This window comes from Lissotriton vulgaris, chromosome 9, assembly GCF_964263255.1.
Source record: "Lissotriton vulgaris chromosome 9, aLisVul1.2, whole genome shotgun sequence".
Classification (NCBI taxonomy): domain Eukaryota; kingdom Metazoa; phylum Chordata; class Amphibia; order Caudata; family Salamandridae; genus Lissotriton; species Lissotriton vulgaris.
This window is the reverse complement of record NC_141697.1, coordinates 1,219,946,456-1,219,969,675: the sequence shown is the minus strand read 5'-3', so window position 1 is coordinate 1,219,969,675 and position 23,220 is coordinate 1,219,946,456. Positions and strand designations below refer to the sequence as shown.

Below are 23,220 nucleotides of genomic sequence, written 5' to 3'. Positions count from 1 at the left end.
TGAGGGTGAGTGAGTGAGGGGTTGAGGGTGAGTGAGGGTGAGGGGTTGAGGGTGAGTGAGGGGTTGAGGGTGAGTGAGGGTGAGGGGTTGAGGGTGAGTGAGGGTGAGGGGTTGAGGGTGGGTGAGGGGTTGAGGGCGAGTGAGGGTGAGGGCGAGTGAGGGTGAGGGCGAGTGAGGGTGAGGGGTTGAGGGTGAGGGGTTGAGGGTGAGGGGGTTGAGGGTGAGGGGTTGAGGGTGAGTGAGTGAGGGTGAGTGAGGGGGAGGGGGAGGGGTTGAGGGTGAGTGAGGGTGAGGGGTTGAGGGTGAGTGAGGTTGAGGGTGAGTGAGGTTGAGGGTGAGTGAGGTTGAGGGTGAGTGAGGTTGAGGGTGAGTGAGGTTGAGGGTGAGTGAGGTTGAGGGTGAGTGAGGTTGAGGGTGAGTGAGGTTGAGGGTGAGTGAGGGGTTGAGGGTGAGTGAGGGTGAGGGGTTGAGGGTGAGGGGTTGAGGGTGAGGGGTTGAGGGTGAGTGAGGGTGAGGGGTTGAGGGTGAGGGGTTGAGGGTGAGTGAGGGTGAGGGGTTGAGGGTGAGTGAGGGTGAGGGGTTGAGGGTGAGTGAGGGTGAGGGTGAGGCTGAGGGGTTGAGGGTGAGTGAGAGTGAGTGAGGGCTTTAGGGTGAGGGGTTGAGGGTGAGTGAGGGTGAGTTTGAGGGTGAGTGAGGGTGAGGGGTTGAGGGTGAGTGAGGGTGAGTGGCGTCGGTGTGGTGAGAGGCGGATGTGTGGCGACACAACAACAAAGAAGCAGCGAAAACAAAGCAACATATGGCTGGGGAGTTGCAAAGACCGTAAATTAATTATAAAGGGAGGTGAGATAATGAGAGCACGTGCTCAGTCCCCTTGAAGGGGAGGGGGCAATGGCGGGCGCGAGGCAGAGACTGCAGAGTGATGCGAGGCTCCGGCGGGGTGGAGTGTGCCTTACTGGCACTATTGTCTGTTTAACACATTCCCATTGCACATCAAATTACACCATATCGGTCGTGTTCATATAATGAGTATAACTCTGTCATAAGCAGCGAGGATACTAGGGCAGCGACGCTCAAGTCTAAATTAAACTTGTTGTTGAATGGTCTGCAGCAGATTCTTTGAAGTCACAACAGGATAAGAACGCAAACTCCGAAAGTGACGGGTGGGAACTCCAAGCTGCTGACATCACTGAGGTGCAGGAAGAGGTTGAAAAGAAGAGGTCCGAATGAACTACAGACTTGGGTATAGGTCCCGTTTTCTATTTCATGGGCGCCTTACTACATGCGGAGGAAGATGAGGATAACTACGCTCATTAAACACTACTAACACTCTATTCCGCCAATATCCTGCATATAGGTACTGTCCGTCTTTTAACTTGCACTTACCTGGGTGTGGGCGGCCTCCCGTCTGCTTGGGGCTCACGAAGCCAGATGTTTTCCAACAAGTGGTAAAAATCCACACTGTTTTTACAGCCTTACTCGCGCCGTACCGGCCAATATGGCCTTACCACAGCCCAACAGCACGCCATAGAGACATGCGCATGCGTGTAAGGGCTGGACGAAGCGGCAGGTGTGACGTAGCCAACTCGCCAATAGACTTAACAAAAGACTGTGGTGTATACTATTAGCGGAACGACCATATTGAAGTGGTTATATTTTGATACAGACATAACTTCAAATGAAAATTGAGTTAAAGTAATATTATTTTAAGGAAAAATATACATATTTTATTATACGAGTAGAGATACTTCACGTCTGCAGTATACTTCGAATATGGAATCTAAACTGAGCCATTCATTATTTTTCTGAAGTCGCAATAAAAACAATACTGATAAATACAATGTTTGTTGATTTTCTTTAGTGATGGCGCCACTTGAAGGAGTAAAAAAAATGAAGGAAACTTACATCCAAAATGTTTCACCGTTTTCTACCGGGTTCCCAAAAACAAAACAAGTATTGTCCGTATTGCGGAAACCTGAATGAAGAATAAGTGAATATTGTAACAAAATACAGAGAGAGTAAGAGGCAACGAGTAACGGCTTGAGGAGGTGAGGGAAGGGCTAAAGGCAACAATGTCACCGGGTGAAAAAAAGCGAAAGAGAAAGCAGGGTAACCTGATCCAGGAGGGGGGAGGAGGGAGGAGAAATGCGTCTCGGCCGGAGCAGGGGGCGGAACCGGGAGAGCGGGCTTTGAAATGTACTTCACACGGCCGGCCGGTCGTGAAACTGAAAGCATGGCCGGCCGGCCGTGAAAGCCTTTGATGCCGCAGGGGGTGGAGCGGCACCAGCTGGGAGAGTAGGCAAGGCAGGCGGCTGGGGGCATGTGCACGCGCTTTTAAGCTCAATGCGCATGCGCATTGAGCTTAAATTTCTCGTGCACTGCAAGGAATCGCCACGATTCCTTGCAAGTTGGATAAAGAGTGGATAAGCCACCATAGTCTCGCTTGCTCGATGCGCATGCGCATCGACAGGCGAGACCTAAAAAACCAGTGCTAAGGGATTTCAATGAAGGATAGCGACACCAAATACTTCTAAAATAAGCTTGCAAGAAAGCCATAGAAACGGAAAGTGGGTGAGCAGTGTGTTCCGTTGGGGCATATACCACTGCGATCAGCCGTTTGGGGGGGGGGGGGCACAGTAATTAGCAGTAAGGGCACAAAAGGAATAATTATACTCTCACACAGGGTCGTAGCCGGAAGTGCCGCCTACTTGCGGACGGCCTCCTTTTATTACCTCCCCGCAGGCCACGTCTGGCCTGCGGATGTATGAATGCGTGAGGGTGTAGTGTGCGTAACAACTAGAACGGGGACCATTACATCTCTATCCAACTATAACCTTTTCTTTGAAAAACAGTTCTCAACAAAAGTTAAAAACGTTATGTGCCTGACCGGTTGCAGGTGCGACATGGCTGTTGCTTGCATGTCCCTCACTTGAAGGATTAGGAACTCAGCAAACGGGCATAGTCTCTGAGTCTTTGACTTTGTCGCGGATTTGGCCGCAATCCATAATGCTGCGAGCGGGCTCCTCCACTTTGTGCGTTTTGCCCCGGGCTGCTCACCATGGCCTCAGATGTCATCGGACCCCCCGTTTGCTCTTCTTCCACGAGTTGTTCGGTTCCGGGTGTTTCACTTCCGCACTCGGTGGCCATGTTCCCCTCAACTTCTCCTTGATCGAGGATGACGCCCTCCCCTTCAGTTGGTGCAACCCTTTTGAACCATGAGGTGTTCCGTGACACCTCTTCTTCTCCTTTCAGTGCTGTCACCATGGTTCTGTTGGTTGAGGTGACGGTCCAGGGACCTGGTTCGAAGCGGGTTTGGAACTTTCCTCCTGGCCGTCTGTTCCTCAGGATGACCGACGTTCCTGGCTCCATCCGGTTGAGTTTTGCCCTCCGTGTGCTGCTGGTTGCTCTGTCTTAGTCTTTCCTGGGTGTCTTCCACAGGAGCCGGGGTTAGTGTCCACTCTGGGCTGTTGGGGAGGAGATCTCTTCTGAGCCCCTGGAACATGAGGCTCCATGGACTTCTCTGAGTGGTGCAATGAGGGGTGCTCCGATATTCACGCAGGAATACATGCAGCCTGTGTTCTGGATCTGCTTGCTCCACCAGGGCTATGCGGTAGGTCTTGTTAAGTGTGCGCATGAACCTTTCTACGTCCCCATTGGCTTGGGGCCATTGTGGGGTGATGCAGCGGTGATGAATTCCCCTCTTCTGAAGAAACACGGCAAACACATTGCCCTGGAACGGAGGCCCGTTGTCGCTGCGCAATACCTGAGGGTACCCGAACATTGCGAAGATCTTTTCCAGTGCTGGTCCCACGTGGCTGAAGGCTGTGGAAGCTACTATCTCCACGACTGGGTACTTTGAATATGCATCAATGACTACTAGGGTGTGTCCCCCTCCGGGGAAACTTCCAAAGTCGACGCTTACTTTGGTCCAGGGCTCCACACACGCCTCTTCGGTGATAACGGGCTGGGGCCTGTCTGGGTCACTTGTCAGTTGTCATGGCATGCAGCCCCGCACATGTTCTTCGACCATTTCGTCCAGGTCCAGGAACCACATTTTTTCCCTTATCCTCGTTTTCATCTTGGTGATCCCCTGGTGTCCCCCATGGGCAAGTTGTACTGCCCGATGTCGCAGAGCCTGTGGGATGACTAGTCTGGATCCTCGCAGTAGTATGTTGTCTTCAGTGGCGCTTAGTTCATGTCGGATCCGCCACACTTTCGTGAGTGCTTCTTTGTCCTGCTCATTCTAGGAGTTGGTGTGTCGAAGGTATTCCGCCCAGGATCCTCCTTGTACCGCTCTGTGTTCGGGCATACACAGCGTCGGTGGTGGCAGCTTCTTTGATGTCCTCGAGTGTCATATTTTGAGGGCATGACGTTAGTGCTACCCACTGGGCGAATTCGTCAGTCTCCATCTTCTCCCATCTGACTTTGTTCCCCTGGATGGCGGGATAGAAAATCCGAAGGGTTTTTGGCGCCCGGCCTGTAGACTACCTCCATTTCATAGGGTTGTAGCTGTATCACCCACCTCTCAATGCGAGGAGGGGGGTGTGGTGCCGTCCCCTTGAAGAGGGATACCAGTGGTTGATGGTCGGTGACCATGACGAAGGGGTGTCCTCGCAAATACAGGTGGAAGTGGCTGCATGCCCACTTGATAGCAAGTGCTTCCCGTTCAATTTGTGCATACCTTGCCTCCGTTCGGTTGAGCGCTTTGCTGGCAAACGCCAGTGCGGTCCATTGTCCTGGTTCTTGTTCCTGGGTTAGTACCGCTCCCAGACCTACGGGACTGGCATCAACCAATACTTCCGTTCGTTTGTCCGGGTCAAAGTAAACCAGAGTGGCTTTCTCCAGTAGCGCATCTTTGATTCCTTGGAACGCTTTGTCTTCCTTTGTTCCCCACCTCCAGGCTGCTTCTGCTTTGGTCAGTGCCCGTAGCGGTTCGCTCCAGGTGGCCAGACCAGGTATGAACCGGCCGCAATACGTGGCCATCCCTAGGAAACTTCGGATTTCCGTCGGGGATTTTGGTGCTGGTGTATCTTTGATGGCTCTTGACTTTCTGGGATCCACCTGTATGCCCTCTTGACTGAAGACATACCCGAAGAATTCAATTGTGGGCTGGAAAAACGGACACTTCTCCTTGTGGAGTGTCGCACCGTGAGCGCTCAGTCGTCTTAAGGTGTCTCGGAGATATTTGTGATGTTCCGTCGCCGTTTTGGAGTGTATCAGTATGTCATCGCTGACATTGATGACACCCGGTAGGCCAGAGAGTAGTTCCCTAATGGTGTTCTGGAACACTTCCGCTGCAGACGATATCCCGAAGTTTAGCTTCTTGTAGTGTCGCAGTCCCAGATGTGTGCTAAAAGTGGTGATGAAACGACTCTCCTCAGCAAGGGGTAGTTGGGTGGTACCCGGCATTTAGGTCAATTTTGGAGAACCACTTTGAGCCGTTTACGTCTGCAATAATATCGTCCATCGTGGGTGTCAGATGGCGTTCCCTTCTGATGGCCTTATTAGGGAGGCGCATATCAATGCACAGACGGATTGCTCCAGATTGTCAAGGTTTTTCAACTATTACCATTGGGGACACCCACGGGGTGGGCCCCGATACTTGCTCGATGACGCCCCGGCTCTCCAGTTTTTCCAGTTCTTTCTCCACCATTGGCCTTAAGTGAAAAGGGATGCAACAGTGTCGCAGTGCGACAGGGGTTACTGTCTTGTCAATGTGCAGTCTTACGGGCTCGCATTTGATGCAGCCTAACCCTCTGAAGAGCTCGGGCAATTGATCCAGCAGTTCGTCCTCTTGATGGGATCAGATCCGATTTGCGAATGCTATCAGCCTTAAATCTTCAGCCGTGTGGCTACTTAGCAGCGTGTCGGCTACTCTGTCGATTATGTGGATGGTTGCCATCACCTCCAGGTCATCCGCTTTTATTGGTACTGTGACTTTTCCTTTGAGGGGAAGTGGAGTGTCTGCTCCATAGGCGAAAATGCAAGTTCTTGAGGGAGCTATCGGCGGGCGGGGCCGTAGCTTTTTGAACTGTGGTAGGCCCATGACATTTACCGTGGCTCCGGTGTCGATCACTGCCTTGACTTCATTTCCTCCCACCTGGACGAGGCATGTGGGCTGTGGCCGTCTGCGCCGCTTCAGTTCCCGTGCGAACGAGATAATGTGTACCTCTTCATCTTCCGAATCCGATGATTTATCTACCGTCGGCAGATATCTCCCAGGATTGTAGTGGGCTCCTCCCGGAGTTGGTGGGTCACTCACGGAGAGTTGTCGTACTGCCTTGGTCACCGACTGTGGTTTTCTTGAGGGTTTTGCGTAGTTGCGTCGCCGGCACACTGATGCAAAATGGTTTGGAATCCCACAGTGTGTACATGTCTACCCCTGGGCCGGGCAGTCTTTGGCAGCATGAGGCTCGTGCCCACAGTATCCACACTTCGTTCGGGAATTCTCCCTCCGGGTCTCCTTGGGGTAGCGACTCCGGGTCTGCGTCTTCACGGCATCCACTCGTTCTGTCTTTACAGCAACATCAGTTTTTCCTGGAGGTTTGTTCAGTGCTTGGTCCATCACAGTGGCTCTGACAGCTGATAGGTCGTGCGACCTGGTTAGGATTAGGATGTCCTCTAGCGTAATTCCGGGCTTCCTTAAGATGAGTCCTCGCAGTGTTTTGTCTCTACAGCCTTGGATGATCTGTCTTCGTATGGCTTTAGGTTGATCTTCATCGGTACAGGTGCTGGCGAGTTCCCTTACTCGGGCGTAAAACCGATCCATGGACTCACCCTCTCGTTGCCTTGCTTGGCCCAGCTTGAAAACCTCAAAGTCTAGATTCAACTGCGGGTCAAAATGACCGTTCAGTGCTCTTACCGCCACGTCGTAATCTCCTGCAGCTCCGGTGTCAGGTAGGTGTTTGAACAGCTTGAATATTTCATTCCCCGCGTAGTGGAGTAATAAAGATCTCTTGACTGTGTTGTCTGTTTCTCTTGAGACCACAAAGTAATTTTCCAGCCGCTCTAACCATATTTTCCACTGTGGCGATGCAGTGGACGGGTCTTCCAGTTCACTGAATGGTGGTAGGACCCCTGATGCGGCGTGCTGAAAAGGGATATTTATCTGAGCCGCAGGTGCGTCGTTGTCCCCCATGTCTGGTGATGATACTTGCTGTGTTTGCAGTTGTCTGAGCTTTTTTTTTTCTCAGGGCCCCTCTGTTGTTGTCCTGACTGTGTGCCAGTGCTTGTTTTGGCTGTTCCTGCTTGTGGAGTGTCTTTGTGGTCACCGCGGCTGGTGCTGTTTGTAGCTGCCAATGCTTGTTTCTTCTTTTTTTTGTTGTTGTTTTTTTTCCTTCGTTCCTCTGTGTCCCTTATTTCTGCTTCCCGTTAAAAACTGCTTGTTTTTGTCGTTTGTTGTGTTTTTTTTCCTCTTCCTCTAGCGGGCGTGTCTTGCGCTGCTCCCCACGTGTCTCGGGCCTCCCCGCCGCCTCAGTTTCTCCACACGCGGCTCGCGTGTTGCGTGCTAGGCCTCGGTTGCCAGTGCGCATGCGCGCCTGGCCTGGCTGGTGAACGACGTCGAGCGGCACCCAGCTCCCTGGCCCTGTTTGCGCTTTCGGCGTTCTGTCCCCCGCTGGTCCCTCCTCGCAGCTCCTGGCATTCGCTGCTTACCGGCGGGGTTCTCTTTAGCGGATAGTCTTCGTCCGGACACCTCCCGGCAGTGGTTCCACCGCGTCTCCTCAGCAGGCAGTTTGTCAGGCCCAGGTGAGGTTCTGCTGCTGTGCTGTGGCATTCAGTGATCCCACCCTCCGTCGCCAGTGTTCTGTTGGGGCATATACCACTGCGATCAGCCGTTGGGGGGGGGGGGGGGGGGAGACAACAGTAATTAGCAGTAAGGGCACAAAAGGAATAATTATACTCTCACACAGGGTCGTAGCCGGAAGTGCCGCCCACTTGCGGACGGCCTCCTTTTATTACATCCCCGCAGGCCACGCCTGGCCTGCGGATGTATGAATGCGTGAGGGTGTAGTGAGCGAGCGTAACAACTAGAACGGGGATCATTACACAGTGAACATTTAGAAGCGCAAGACAGATGTTTACAAGTCATTGGCAAGCCCACAAGTAACAAAGCGAAAGGCATGGAAGTTGGTGACTCATAAAGCCAAATGAATAAAATGCTGTTCGGAAAACAGAAAGCTGAAGAAGGTGACATACGGAGTGCATTATATATCAAACACCTATGAGCAACTCAATGGTGGTGAAGCCGGAAGCTTACAGAGATGCATCAAGAAAAGCCCAGGTGAATAGATGACTGAGCAGTCCAAAACCAATTAATTCGGTATTCGAACACAATTAAGCCAGGTGTGCACTATAAACATATAGCATCCACGAAATTCATAGAAATAAAACTCCGCTTCATAATAATTCAGATTGCACTAGCAAGCAAATGATAATCAACGTGGAACACAGTAAAAAAATAAATAATAGGAAGCCGATCACATTGGGGAAAAACAGCAAGAAATGGAATGGCGAAAAGAAGGAATTATGTTGATTAAAAAACATGGAAAACTGACTAAAATGAGAGAAGTACAATGCACGTTAAAAGTTATACAGTACACATATAAAGGTGCGCTTGCTTTGGAACACCATTGAAAGAAATGTTTCTTCAGTAACCATGAACCTTCATAATTAAAAAAATGATGGGCCGTGGGAGTGGTTCTTACCTGAGAACGATGCACACGTAAACATTCTATGTAATAGATGTACTTCAATTTGATTACAAGGCATATGTAAACATTCTGGGAGACCAGTTTATAGTAGAGTTGAGGGGAGGGGTGAGGGGGATGTAATTCTGAAGCTAGTTGAATGCTACTGCACAAGTTGTAATACTTCTGCGTCATGCAGTTTCTTTGCATTGTGTCAAATCTGCCATTACTTTAGTTATTTTCCATTGTGTTCACTTCACACTCAGACCCTTATCGGGAATAGAGATGTTCTGTGTTAACATAGTTTTTTAAAGAAAATGATATTCTATTTGCTCTGTGACTTCACAGACGCCGGAACGGGACTGATAAAGCAATATTTGGCAAGATGTTGGAATTCGAGAGATAAACCAGGTGTCGGCTGGAGGCTGATAGGGGAAGACCAACAGAAAGCACCGATTACGAAAGAGCTCTTAAAGTCCCATGAACCTGATGTTGTGTAATATCCTTAAAGCCTGTTTAATATGAGATCTTACGAGCATCTTCCTTTTCACTTTTCACCATTACAGATGCAAAATTGTATGAACATTGACTGATTTTCTGTAAAAGTCGGTGTTACAGAAAACACTTAAAATAATCCTTTCTTAATTTTGCTGTTTGCAGCAGATTAGCTTGCACCTATGCTCCATCTCCAACTTTCCCACTGTGGCACTTATGGAATTAATTTACTTTTTGCCTCCCTTTCATTGTATCTGGGGGTCTGAAAAAATTGCATGTTCTGTTCCTACCCCAACACGCTTTTCTCCTTTGCAGCTCCTATGATTCGAGTCTTGTCTTGGGGTCAATAAGGCACGAGGCTGCTGGCAAACCGCCATTGCAGCCCGGAAACTGGCTTTCAGTCGAACCATAGGTGCTTTGCGCTCTTTTTCTGATAAAATAGGTGGTAAACCAGTCAAGGAATTAATTCAGGTTTACAGAGCAAAGTGCGTATCCACAGCCACTTATGGCGCAGGGCTATGGGGCATAGAGAAAGATCATTCCCTACAGAGTTGTGAAAATCAATTTCTTTGCCACCTATTGGGAATGTCCAAAACAACATCGACATATATGTCACACATCGAGGTGGGAGTCACCTATATTAGTGACACTATTAAGATGTCCCCTATCCTGCTCTGGCATAAGGTATGGGCTACACAGGAAGCTAATCTGAATAGAGACCTTATTAAAGATTGTCTAGCTCTGGATGGGGTAGGTAACATTACATGGTTATCCTACGTGAGAACCTTACTCACTGAATTGGGTCACCCCGAGTTCTTTGATAACCCTAGTACCCTAGAAGGGATTTCAAGAACAGCACTGAAAAAAAATATGACTATCCGTTTAGATACCATCAGATGGAATAGCGAAAAATCAAAAACTACAGTGCTTAACTATCAGGAAATCACCCCGAAGGATGGAATCCAATCTTACCTAACCCTGGTGCAGATCCCCTACCCCAGAATGCTGCTGACCCGTTTACGTTTGGGGTCTTTTTTCCGTATGGTCACTTTTCCTACTTATAATGATTGGTCTACTACCAAACTTATATGTCCTTGTGATAGCACATCATATCAATCTAACATTCACATCATGTTCTTCTGCAAGTTTTACTCAAACCCCAGGAAACAATATTTGATACCTTTCCTTAAACGTTGGGGGATTCGTAAATGCATATCCGCATACATGAAAATGCTACAGCTAGAAGATAATCATGTAGTTTACGCTGTTTCATGTTTCTTAACACCTTGAATGCTAAAGGTAATCCTCCAGGATGCTGACTTTTCTTGATTCCCATTGTTCATGACGAGCTCAGCTCGTCATGAGTGTATGGAGGTGTACATCATGACGAGCTGAGCTCGTCATGAGCGTCCAAGGGGTTAAAAACTGTTGTAAAATGGAGAAAAACTATGCTCTAAGCCTTTTTGTTTATCCTGGACTGACGATGGTTTTAATGAACTGCCTGCTTTTTAGCAACTTTTAATGAATTTGGATGTAAAGATCTTTTTTCGTACAAGCTATTCCAGTACTGTATTGTCTAATTTAATGATATTTTTAAGTGTTTTTTAAATGTATATATGGATGTACAAATGCTTTTATGATTTTAACTAAAAATCGAATAAAGCTTGTTTTGAATTTGAATTTGACACGAGGCTTCTCCCGCATTTTGCACACTTTTATCAAACTAAGAATTGCTCAAATAGCAGTTGTCAAAATGTTGGCCTTCTATACTCTCTAATACTGAAATTTGTTAATCGAACGGGGCACTATATATTGTGTTTTTTGTCTTGTATGTGATCTGGAATACTCAAGTTTGATTCCACATTGCAAGTAGCAAGGATTTCATCTCTTTAATGAAAATCCACACTTTTTGTTTATTTTTTGATTTTAGATTGCAAATTCAAAACTTTTTTTTCTTTTAGTTCTCCTTGATGTATTTCCATACTAATTACCTATTTCATTCCACTCATTCAGTTTGTTTCCCATTCTGGATATCGAAGGCCCCTTTTCCACAGAGTTTAAAATTCTGTTGAAAAATAGAGTTGAGTATCTAGAAATGGACCGGTCACCTCGCTTTTCCTTTTTTTATTTTTTTTAAATGTAATTATTATTTTTTTTAAATGTACTTTCTACTCCTACGCTTTTTTTTTTTGTTTTTTTTTTTGCATTTACAGGATTGTCTTTCCACTGGACATTCCGTTTCCTTAAATTTACTTTGGGTTTCCAGACCTCAGTTCGTGTTCTCAAAGCAATCGCTGTGTCTGTCATGGAAAGCGATGTTGTTAAAGTGTAATTAGAAATGTCTCCAGTAGGATAAATCGCAACCTGATGTCATGGAGGTGGGGGGAGGGGGTTGTACTGAAATAAAACTCTTAAGTTAGAGCGAAACAAATGTAATATCTGACACGCTTGCTTTAAAAGCACACTAGTCAGTTAGAATGTTCATATTTGGTAATGTCCAAGAAAGTGAATACTCACGTCTGGACCAAGCTAATGTAAAACCCTTTATATACTGAAACTTAAGTTATTAAAATAGAATGAAAGTTAAGAGGAGATTTAAAAAGCAATAAACTTATAACCGAATAGAAATAGTTGCTGCATCTGGTTTCTTATTCTTGACCGATGCCCTCAAAATAAATATTTAACCCCTGGATGTTGTGGTTGTCACAAATGGCAATGTTGCTTATTTGGCTATTGTATCTCCTAATATAGAATGCGGCATCAAGATATGCTTGACTGTAAAATGCTGCTGCTTTTTAATTGGTTAAAGGGTGTCATTTATTTTTAAATATTCTGATCCAGAATATTCTTCGAGGCGTTTTGCCATTTCATTTCTCAAGTGGCGGACAGGCTTATGTTGATTGGGTTGCGATGCCTATTATAAGAATACAATAATCCATCAGCATAGTTTAGGTAACTAGACCAGCCATAAAGACAGCCTGGCAGGCGCTCTTAAGTCGTTGTTGCCTTAACTATGGTTCGTACTACTGTGTTGATGGTATGCTCTCTGTTTGGGTCAGAGATTACATATGTTGGAGGGTTCTCTTATGACCAGGACAAATAAATAAAAGGTTTCAACTAGGCTCTGTACACCGTTTGATCAAGTGCTGTGATTAAAATAGCCTGTCTCTTTTACCAAGAGTAATCAGCATTTGCATATCTACATCCAAATTTAGAGCCTACTGACCTTCTTGACCCTAGTGGTGCAAATACGTATAGATTAGTTGATTTTAGGGTGTAATTAACTGTCTCTCGTTAATCTATGGTCAACATATTATTTAAGAGGGTATAACATTTTCAATCTTTTGAAGGTACTCAGTATAGATATTGAGGAACAATTATTATATTTTATTTGTAGATGTATATAAGTTTTGCTCATCAAATTTCTAAATGGTGACCCTGAAGGGGCAGGCGGTCATCTGAAGACAGTACCATGCATCGAAGTTCTTGGCAGATGCCCGATTCGATGTCTGACGGCACTCTACAGTTAAAACATGTCAAACATAGAGCCATTAAAGAAAACCAACTGTCTTTATAGATTTAATTGTTTAACTATTAATTGTCTTGAGCTGCTTCCTAGATAAAACATGAGTTCTTTAAGTTCATGTTTGAGGCAAGGGATTTCAGGCTTTCAGGCCTCTGACTTGTAGTTTTTTTTCCTAATTGACAATGTTTATGTAGCCTATTGTGATTCGTACTGTTGTAATGTCTGTTACTTCTTGGAATGGTGTACATAGCAGAATAAGTTGTCGAAAGCGAGCCTTCGGATTTTATGGACAAGGAAAAAACATATAAAGTCTCTAATCTACTGCATTTGAAGTCAAGGAAAGTACAGCTATGTATCTGGGTAGTTATAATCATAATCATATAACATTTTGGAGGAAAAAAACTGTAAATGGTTGCCACTAATAATTATATTGACCTTTTTCGTGTTAGTATTGTGGCCTTTCAGTACTGGAAATGGGCTTAAATTCAGTGTTGAATGAGTGGAATGGGATATGGCTTGCTTAATATTTAGAACCAAGATGCTCCTCTGCTCCAGAGTCTTTGCTGATGCTAGCAGGAGCAGCACAGAGCCTGAAGGCACTTGGAATAGGCAGGAGGAGACGCCACGCTCCGTGAGGCCCCAGCCGATTGACGTAACGTCTGAAGGATCAATGAAAAGGAGGACTCACAAGAGGAGTTTTGTTCTTCGTTTCTCACCTCACAAGCTGGTCTGAAAGACATAATCTGAGTGAGGTCGACTTGAATGGGGTGTCCAACACTAGTGCTGTGACGAAGTGTCTGGCCCTGAAGAATTTGCAGAAAATTTCATGGCAAAGAAACATGTTGGCATGTAGTATTGGTATGCATGGTTAGCAACCAACTCATTGTTAAATTGACAGTACACACTTAGTAACTAATAAAGTAATTGTGATATAAGTGTGATTGCCAATTTTAATCACTATTTGTCACTTTTGTGGAGTGTTCTTGTCTATCACTCTACTGCACATACACATTTTTATGTTTGTTTGGACACTTTTTCTTTGGATAAAATGACCGCCAATGATGAAAATAGTGGGCTTATCTGGTGAGTACCTACCAGTTACCCCAGTGTTGGTGCGCCCGTGAGGGGTCATTTTGTCCTCCACATATTTTGTCACTTTTAAGCTGGTGAAATTTTGGTGAACTGAATGTATTGAGAATTACTTTAAAGTCAGTTTTCAGTCACTGTTTACCTTCTTGGGGACTGTCAGTTGAGAAATGTTTAACAAAAAAAAAAAGCAGGCAAAAAGTGTTACAAATCACTATATAAGATAATAAGAATTGTGGGTTTTTGTATAAAAAGATTTTGTAAAGATACATACACTACGCAGAGTTGAAAAACCATAGCGACATACACTTTTTGTAAATTATATTGCCTTAGAGACCGGGTTCTTTGTGTATTCAATACTTGGAATATGGGGCCTTGGTTGCAAAAAAGAATCCATGCGTGCACTCACTGTGTGTTTTTATTTTTCTTGAACACAGTTTTTGATCAAATTTATTTTATTGAGTTCAGCAAAGCAAAACATTACAGTATTCACAGTTTTAATATAGAGAGATTGAAACTTTGTCCGTTTGCATTTATCCTGCCTCCATACTGTAAGACGAATGCCATCTCAGTATCGTTGACACACCCCATGATGCAGTGCACATCTCTCTGGCTTTCTGCAGCTAACCCTGTATGCTTCATTCTGCTTGGTGACATGAGCTTCACTCTCATTAGCGGGAGTGAAGGTTTAAGTTATGGGCACATATTGAACATGCTTTGAAATGGCAACAGACCACTAATCCAACATAAGCAGGAGTTCCACACTTCTGAGAACGTTGGCTCGGAGATCCTCTCCCATAACATTACAGAGCGCCATTTCATTAAACATTTAATTACAAACCAAATAAAAGACATTTAAATAAGAAAATTAAATTTTAACGAAATTCAGGTTATAATGAAGGGGTAGGGTGAAGACTATAGATATGAAAAAGTCGTCCGGTTCAGAGATATGGTTCATAGATGGGTTAACCGTTTGAATGAAAGATAGCCGTAGGGTACTGGGCAAGATTGTTTTTGATTAGGGAAGGGAATAAAGAATACAGGTTCATGTTTGGGCGTATGATCAGGACAAAGGCTTGGGTCTGGTCAGTGTTGAGATAAACATCTATTAACATATAAGGTCTGAGTAATAATTGGTCCAGCATAAGGGTTTGAGTGGCGTTACTTTGAAAATAGGAGGGAGGGTAGTGTCATGGTTATGATAATCCAAAGGGTGGATTATGTTGGGTCCGGTTTAGGATTTGATGAAGGGTTAATAAAGTTGGGTAACCTCGCAGTATGGTCCCTGTAGGTGAGGTTCAGGTCAGCATTAAGGTTTGAGTACGTTTATGATGTAGAGTCGGATCAAGGCTAGAGTGCGTGCATATGTACCTGGTATTTATATAGCGTGAACCTAGCCAAAACAAAGGCAGCAGAATGATGTACAGTGTGAAAGGCCAGGTTATGGTAAACAAGTGTTAGGGGAGGTGGCTAGTTTGTGGACTGTTAATGCATTGTGATTTAGTGTTTTGAAAGAGTTGGAGTAAGGTTTGTCAGAAGTATGGTTTGGTTTTAGAAAATATTTTGGGACATATCTTTTAAAATATTTACAATTTGTGGTGTTTTTTAAAAAAATCAGTGATGTCTTTGAACGCAAACTATAAACCAAATAATTTTCTACGACATGTCAGTGCAGAGTACGACAGGAGCTGTGGGTTCTTAGAAATTGGTTTGAATTGAAAAAAAATAGGCACATAGGTGATGGTAAGTTCTATCACGAAGTAAGTTTGAATTGTGATGTACAGGTATGAGTAATGTCAAATTTTCACTTTTTTGCACTTTCTGCTACAGGGTGACGTTTCCCTATTGCTGAAAGTATTTCTTACTGTTAGCCAGTTGTGGTAATTTGTGACTTGGGAATAATGAAAATCACCTGTTGTCTTCTGAGATTCAAACTTGTGTACGACCGATTGATGCATCAGAGGCTTAAATCAACTGAACTGTACTATTTGTCTAAAAGAGGAACAATTAGCTGGGTTATTTATCTGTATGTAGCGCGTTATCCTTTTTCTGTACTCTACCTGGAATAGTTAAACCTGTTTTACAAAAAACGAAAGATTTAATACATTTTTGTTTCTTCCAGACACTACAGGGAATAGTCTTTTTCTTCATGTTGCTGTTTAAAGGCATAATTTTGTAGTCGCGTAGATGGATTTTTATATGAAAGTTCAATCGAATAATTAAATTCCTCTGTTTCAATACACAAAATACGTGTCTCTGGAAATCCAAATTTGTAATCCTTTTGTGTGGCACTTTGCCGGAGATTTATCCCATGTAGCCTCGAATTCTGAATCTGAATAGTTGTCAATTTACCACCTCCTCCTGTTTCTCCTACCTTCGCATTGGTTTCCCTTGACTTGCAATTTTTACTATCCCCTCACCCCTTCCTGCAAAATCTTCGGTAGTGGTGGTTGTTAGTTGGTCTCCTTCATTTCAGCCTGAATGTTCTGTGTATTGTGGTAATATGGATACCTTTTCTGCTGCTCAGAGCTTCGTGCTAGTTCCTTCAACAATTTCTTCCCAACTCCTGTCAGCTTCCAGTGGGAGCAACATAATAAAGTATAGGCGGCAAGTAGTGTATGGATAGACATGTATTCTATACCTTGGATCATGAGGATAATTCTGTGCTGTTGTGCCGTTCGGAAATTGTGTGACTTAATGAATTTCTCAAGTCTCTACCCTAGTTGACACTGCAAAGAATTTGTGCATATATGCACTGTTGTACCAGTGCGTAATCTGTGTTCCCTGCATTCCATGACGATTACCCAACCGTGAGGTACAGTGTGTAGTTTATTCAACGACAGAGTGTCTGCATAAATGAAGTAATCAGTGGGGCGAGTCGATCATCTTGGCGTATTATTTGAATAGTCCTCAAGAAATTGAAATGGTCCGTTTTCAGAGCGTTTTCCAAAAGTATTGTTTGCTTTTGCATGTAGTTCGTAGTTCCTATTTAAAGTGTGTGATATCAGACTACTATTCGGATTTTATGAACCGTAAGATATTTGCATGCATGGAAAACGACCTTGTAGCTCGAATGTGACACGTGCCTTTCGGTTTCTGGTGATAGGTTAGTGATGTCTACGGTTTTCTGTGCATTATATAGTTCTGCTCCATAGCTCATAAAAAGGTTGCCAGGAGTGTTTTTTTTTTCTGATTTCGATCTCTTGGGAGCCGCTATGGTGTTTGTCCTTTCTGTTTGGCCCAAGGCTAGTAGAGCTTGTCGTTCAAATGCTTTTGCTTTTATGGATGTTGGTAGCTAATTGTATGTCCAGTTAATTATGTGTCTGTTGCCCTGGGCTGAGAGAAGAAATTAGATGCTTTTATAGTCGAAGTGAGTATTCATGTGTGCCAGCAAGTTTCATATGGTATGTGTGTGAACTTTCACGCAAGCGTCCTGTAATTCTCACAAAAACGGATTTAGTACCCGTGACTCACAAGATTCTACATGTGGGTTTTCATGGTGAAGCACCGTCTTTCAAGATGGAGAGGCTTCTGCTTAGCTTCGAAGCCTTAAGGAAAACAATTTTAACGTTAACTCGTATGAAAATGGCTCTTACACTTTTTTTATTTCAAAGTATTTTATTAAATTTTACATACAGTTATCATCGCTTTACCATTACAGGGTATGAGCCCAAACTGGCTGTCTTTGTCATGGTTACATGTTTGACTGTCCCCCTTTCCCCTGACTTGCTAGGAGAATGAGTGGTTGAGAGGGAAAAGAAAGAGAATAGAAGAGAGAAGGGAGGAGATATACAAGAAGATTACTTTAGTCGTGGGCCTATTCTGGGCTTGTGGTGTTATGCTTTGTGGGCAGGCGCCCTTCTTCAGCTGAGTTCACAGTGGTTCGTAGGGGTCCAGGTAATCGTCCAGTGATGTCCACATTCCCCTGGTTGCTGGTCTCCAGGGTGAGTTCCGCAGAGCGGTACTGTCTGCGCCTCTGAGGTACGTCACCCAATTGAGCCAGCCATTGAATGTCGCCTTAGCTGTATCCTTCCAGTTGGATAGTGCAATTTTCACTGCCAAGGTCAGAAGGAGATCCAACAGGTCTCTGTCGTGCTGTGAATCTAGCTCTGTGGTCATAAATACTGTGGCATGGATAGAGAAATATTTTTATGAAAATTACTATTTTCTCTCAGAACACTTTAATTTTTGGACAGTAGAAGATGAGGTGTGCTAGGTCCCCCTTTTTCGTTGTTGCAGTTCCAGCACAGGTCGTTTTCCCAGAGGTCTAGCACTGCTAGACTAGCTGGGGTCCAGTAGGTCTTGTGTAGCGGCCAGAATTTTGTCTGAGCTAGTACTGGTGAGATTTTGTTCCTTGAGGGGGAGGCCCAGACGAGATTCAGTTCCTGCTCGCTTAGTGTGGTGCCATGTTTTTTTGCCCAGTAGTCCGCTGGTTTATCATTCATTTTGGTGGCGCTAGGGCGTAGTAGCTTGTATAGGTGTGATAACCTGGTGGCCTATTCTGTTGAGTTTCGTCATGTATTGTATAATTGATGGGTTATGTTGTTCTAAGTTTGCTTTTGTCAGAGCTGTTCTGATTTTTAGGAAATTGTAGAGCTCGATGTCTGGTAGGCTACGTCTCTTTTAGCGTGGTGAACGTGATGGGGTTGCCTCCCTCTTCCAGTTAGGCTGGGTAGGAGAATCCTTTCATCTTCCATGTCTCTATGGACAGGGCTTCCCCCTTATACTTAATCTTGGTGTTGGCCCACAAGGATTCCAATTTAGAGTTCCTTGCACTGTTCTCCATTTTCTTGTCTATTTTGAACAGGGACATTTTTGTGTTTTTGAATATTGGGCTGGAGGTGTGTGTGTGTTTATTGGCTGTTAGGAGTCCCAGTGGTTCTGGGTTGTTTAGGATGGCTCGCTTGATTAATTTCCATATTATCGCCAGCTAATACTACTACTACTACTACTCTCAAAATAAAATGGCTAGTTTGCATAAAACTAGGCATGAGCTGAAACATAGTACGACCATGAAACTCTGAATCTGGGTAGGCAGATACAAGGATCTGTGTGAGACATACACTTGGCACACCCCGAAAAATCATGGGCTTTAGCTATAACTAAGGACTGTCAACAGACGCCTGTTCTAATTTCTCTTGATGATTCCACAGACTTTCTATATTTTTTGCTTTGCCTTTCATATGATTGTTTACCAGTTTCTTTTTTTTTTCTTCCATATTAATATATATATTTTTCAAGTTCTTTTCATTGATCAGTAGTCAGCACTTCGCCCCATATTGGGCAATACAAGAGATCACATCAGGGTTGTATACATACACATATGTTTTTCCATTGATGGTATAACAATAAAACAGAAAACCACCACAAGCATTACCAGATACAGCTCCTAGGCCATTGCAGTGTCATCAAAGACACACCAGTTTGTCTTTAACATCCCATGTGCTTATTTTTAGGTCTGACAGAGTGGCAGAAGTAGCTGTCTCGCCAGCCTCCTAGTTTCGTAATAAAAATATATACATTAAGATGATGTGCTTTGTGTCAGGCCTCTTCATCCACGGTTCTGTTGAGATGTGATTCACATGCTCCACAGCATGAGGCACTGCATCAGCCCTTATTACCGATCAGATGCCTTTCAATGTGAGTGCCGCCATATTGCCAGTTCTTGGGCTCCGCTACCTGAAATGGAGTACCCTCCAGTGCACCAGCTGGTATGGCTCCGCAGCTGGACCAGTGCCGTATATTTGTTTACCATTTTTATTGAATCTTGCATATGTTTTCAAAAGTAAAATAATGTTTTGAAAATTGCACACTTAGATTTACCAATGCTTATTTAATTTACCCCAGAGTGCTCAATATACCTGTGTGTTCTATTCCACTGAGTTAGGTTGGCAGTTTAAATTCTCTTCTTCTTCTTTTTTTTTTTTTTTTTTTTTTTTTTTTTTTATAAATATTTTTATTTGCATTTATCATATAACAACAAGTCATGTCATTATCAGTCCACATAGCCCGCCTGCCCACCCTCCACCCCCCTAACCATACCATTAAAATCAATACTTCCGTTTTTATCTAGCACTGTTTCACCTGCACAGTCTGTAACCCATTCTGTCGTGTTCCCCCCAGAGTTCCCTTGCCCCCCGGTAGCTGTGTATACACCTGCTTCCCTCCCCCCCCGCTCACAAGCCCCCGTCAAGACCATGGTATTTCCTCCACTTAATCCAGACCCTGCCAAATTTTTTCGGGCAGCCCCGCGCCTTGTACGTTACCCTTTCAGCCGCCATATAAAGGCTGAGGCCTCTTCTCCATTCCTCTCTCCGTGGTGTCGTGGCTGCCCCCCAGTATTTTGCCACATCTCTCTTCGCTACTACCAGGGCCAAGAAGATCAACAGTGGGCGGGTGAGATCAATATCATTAGTCATACCATGTAGGACCAGTTTTGGGTCCTCCGGTAAAGGGGTTTCCAGCACCTCACCCAGTTCTCTAAGAATCTCCCCCCAGTAGGCCTGAATCTGCAGACATGACCAAAGTGTGTGGAAGAAATCTCCACCCTCTCTGCCGCATCTTAGGCAGTTTGTATCTCCTATCATCCCCATTTTATGAAGGCGTACCCTATCGAAATAGGTCCTATGAAGGACGGTAAATTGTATCAGACGTAACTGGGATTTAATCGCTACTTCCCTGGGATGCATGAGAACAGTGTCCCAGTCTCTCGTCCACGTCGCCCACATCACTTTCTCATTTTCGTCTATGTGCCCCTAGGTCCTCTGGCATGTTATTCATAAGGGTCCTGTACGTAAGTGACACCGCTCTCTCTGGTATGTGCTCCTGCAGTAGACGGCCCTCCAGGGGTGCATACTCAGGGAGTATGTTGACCTGGATGTCCTTTGCTTGCCACGTATGTCTCAGCTGAGCATATTTAAGGTATTGCGTGGGACGCAGGCCAAATTCCGCCCTAAGGGCTGGGAACGACTTCAGTGTCCCCTTCGCTATCACATCTCCTGACATCAAAATCCCTATATTATCCCATCCTTTGAACCCCTTTAGTTTATTCAAGTCTGGTAGCCATGCGCAGTGCCACAAAGGAGTCTGTCTCGTAGGCTTTTTTTCCCATCCGATAGTCCTATTCGCTCTGTACCACGGCACCAGTGTGAGCATGGTGGCCGACAACAATCTCGCTGTCCCTTTGCCCCCGCATAAGTAGTAATGGTAGGAGCGGGTACCCATCGCATATCTCTCTAGTGCATAAGTGGGGTGTGTAGCTGGGGTATGAAACCAATCGTTGATGGTTACCAAGTGTTCCGCCCAATAGTAGACTTCAGCGCTGGGAAGTGAGATCCCTCCGCTATATTGGTGTCTTTGCAAGGTCGACAGAGCTACCCTAGGTTGTTTACCAAGCCAGAGATAGGAGCGGACTTCCGCATTTATTTCCCGGAACACCCTGCGAGGGAGAGGGTAATATTTGTTCTGGAACGGATAGAGGAACTTGGGGCAGCGTCATCATTTTGAACATAGCCGCGCGACCCAGGAGAGTGAGAGTGAGGGTTAGGAGCCACCACCTAGTCGCGTCCTCTACAAAAGTGCGTAGCATCCATCCGACATTTTTGTCTTACGAGGCAGACCTATCGAGAGTCATAAATACTCCCAGATAGGTGAAGCCCTCCGTTGTCATCTGTAGCCTGTCGTGGAGGTTCGACCATTGCTCTAGGCCCCTAAGGTCGTAAAGTACCGACTTAAGCCAATTAATCTTATAACCGGCATGTGCTCCATAGCGTTCCAGCTCTGAATGTCTTGGCCCCATCTGGAAGCCTTTGATGTCTGGATGCTGTCGGATCGTTGCTGCTAGTACCTCGATTGTTAACGTGAAGAGCAAGGGGGGCAGTGGGCAACCCTGCCTGGTTCCCCGTCTCACTGGGAAGTCCCCCGACAGTCCCATTTACCTTGACTCTTGCTCTCGGATTCGTATATAGTAGACTGATCCATTGCCGAAAATTAGGACCAAAGCCCAATCTCACCAGGACTCCCTTTAGGAAGGGCCAATGGACTGCGTCGGACGCTTTCTCTGCATCTAGCGAGAGAAACCAATGTGGGTCCCGACGCTTACTCACCTCCTGCAACCAGATCGGGAGGTTAAATCTTGTAGCCCTACCCGGGAGAAATCCCGTTTGGTCCAAATGAACCAGGTCTGGGATCACCCTCCTCAGTCTAAGCGCCAGTACCGTCGCTAGTAGTTTCACCTCTATGTTGAGGAGGGAGATAGGACGGTAGGAGGTGCAATCCTCCGGTGGCTTACCTGTCTAAAAAATCGGGATGATTGTGGCCATACGGAGGTCTGGGGGGAGAGTCCCCTCTTGCCTCGCCTCCTCAAATAGTCACAGTATATGGCGGGACAGAAGGTCTGCCGTTTCAAAAAAAAAAAACTCCGCCGGGAACCCATTCGGGCCCGGAGCCTTTCCTGCGCGTAGTCTTGCCAGGGCTTGTTGAACCTCCTCCAGCTTAATGGGAGCCTCCAGGTCTGTGACATCTGTGTCTGTCAGTACCGGGAGTTCGATGTGCTCCAGGCGCCTTGATGCCTTCGGGCTTAGTTGCACGGTATAAATTTCATTTCATTTCATGTATTTCAGAGCATCTTCCTGAGTACCCAGGTCCCTCGCTTCATAGAATGCCCTGTAGTGCGCGGGGAACGCCTCAGCGATCTGGGCGTCTGATCCCTTCAGGTTCCCCTGGGTGTCTCTTACATGCTCTATCCATCGAGCGTCTCTCCCTTCTGCTCAACCATGCCAGCGGTTTGCCTGATTTGTCGCCTACGTCATACAGACGGTGTAGCGTCGCTAGCGCCTGTGTTTTGGCCTCTCCTGTTGCCAGGTCCCTATACTGACTTTGCGCGTCCGTTAGTTGACGGAGAGTCCTTGCGGCTTTCCCGTCCCGATATTCCCTTTCTAGTCTTGATATCTGGGTTTCCAGCGTCTCCAGCTCTTTCTGAACCTCACGTTTCGCCTCTGCTAGTCTGTTTTGGGCCCTGTCTCTCATGACTGTCTTAAAGGCCTCCCATAAGACTACTTTGGAGGACACTGAGCCCTCGTTTTCTGCCATACAGACTTAAACATCTGCGCGAATGCCCTTCAATATGCTCTGTTTCTGCAGGTCCCATACTGATATTCGCCATGACCTCTGTCGCTGGGTCCTTTTCCCCACCTTTACCACGATCGGGGAATGGTCCGATATCCCCCTAGCTTTGTACTCGGCCGAGTCATCTCTTGCTATCGTGTGTCTGGCAAGGAAGATATAATCCAGTCTTGAAAAGACCTTATGTGCACTAGAGTAGAAGGAATAGGCCCTCCCTACCGGGTGCAGCTACCTCCACACATCCGTCAGTCCTATAGCATGAAGTACACCAGAGAGAGTGGTCTGGTTCTGGTCTCTGTCCCCATC

General features: G+C 45.6%; 1 protein-coding gene across 4 annotated transcripts in view; it reads left to right on the top strand.

Annotated features, from left to right (window-relative positions):
* QRICH1 (glutamine rich 1) overlaps positions 1-23,220 on the top strand; it is a 209,151-nt gene that overhangs the window by 4,109 nt on the left and 181,822 nt on the right. The window lies entirely within an intron of this gene.